Raw genomic sequence first — 1,363 nt, 5'->3', positions numbered from 1 at the left:
TATATATATATATATATTGGGGGGAATCTAGCACATATGGTGAGCACTTAAGGACCAGTCATGAAGCCATTTTCACATAACAAAGGACTCAAAGACAGTCTTTTATTAATTACAAAGACAGAAAAAGGAAATCCAACAAAATAGCTTTCTTCAGCATACATATCAGCTCACCCTTCACAGGTTATCCTGTTCAGTGTCGCAGTCCCAGGACCTTACTGGTTTCCTCAACAGGACCTCTTCGGGAATACACTGTGCCCCTTGAGTAGCTTTCAGCAGCCTTTGATTTCACACCCACACACCCTGGGTGCCGTGCTCTCAGCCTCTCTACGCCTTCCAGCCCCCCAGGATGGACACAGGTAATTCTGTCATCAAGGTGTTAAAGGAGAACTATGAGGTGAGTGCTTTTCACTCATCCTCATAGTTCTAGCCGACCTGTGACAATGAAACTGTCACAGGTCGGCTCAGTAGATCGGGAAGTGAGCGAACACATACCAGCGTTTGCTCACCTCTCGATCCTGTCACTGCAGAGAGCCGTGAAGGGAGGGGCTGGATTCCCCCCCTGCCTGCTCCGATCCGCCAGCGCTGACTGGCGGAACGGGAGGGGGCGGGTACAACTGGCTCTGCCTTTAGATGTTACCAGGTGTAATTGTTACCAGGTGTGATTGATCTAGGAGTTTTTGGAGCTGCAGTAGCAGTCTGTCAATCGTCTGAAAAAGGTGAAGTAAAAACCCCAATCGGCCAGAATTTGTTGCGTAGTAAGAGACTAAAGTGACCGGAATGTCCTGAATTGTACCCACCAAGATAAGGTAGCGGCCCTAGGGATCCTTGATTTCTAGAACACAAAACACATTGTCGCCCCCCTTCTCTTCAAGGAAGCAGTTGCCACATAGGTCAGGTGCAAGGCTTTGCCCAATCAGGGCACGGAGAACTGTGAAAGCCATGATTGGGCAAAGTCATGATGACTCTGCCCAATCATGGTTCACCTGTTACAACTGTAAACAGTGGGGCGGAGCTAGCTGTCTGCTAGCTCCGACCAATTGTCTATAAATTGCCGCCATCTGTCAAAATGCCATTCTGTGGCGGTCGTCTTTTTAAAAATTATTGCTCTTTATTGTTATTTTTTTTCCGGCGAGTCGTCGTCATGGACAACGCTGGACGTCTTGATTAACGCTGTATTAAGTCAGTAGATCCATTTAAAAAAAAATAAAAGACATGCCAAGAACATGTCTTTTGTTTGTTTTGTTTTTCAAATAAAGGATTTTGTTTAAAAGTGTGGCCTCTTTTTTAAAAACTTTTATTTAACCATTTCGTGAATGAGTAGGAGTACTTACTCATTCACAAGGGGGGGGCGCATCTAGATGCC

The sequence above is a fragment of the Nanorana parkeri genome, unplaced genomic scaffold (assembly GCF_000935625.1).
Source record: "Nanorana parkeri isolate BGI_ZX_2015 unplaced genomic scaffold, ASM93562v1 scaffold435, whole genome shotgun sequence".
Classification (NCBI taxonomy): Eukaryota; Metazoa; Chordata; class Amphibia; order Anura; family Dicroglossidae; genus Nanorana; species Nanorana parkeri.
This window is presented reverse-complemented; position numbering follows the sequence as displayed.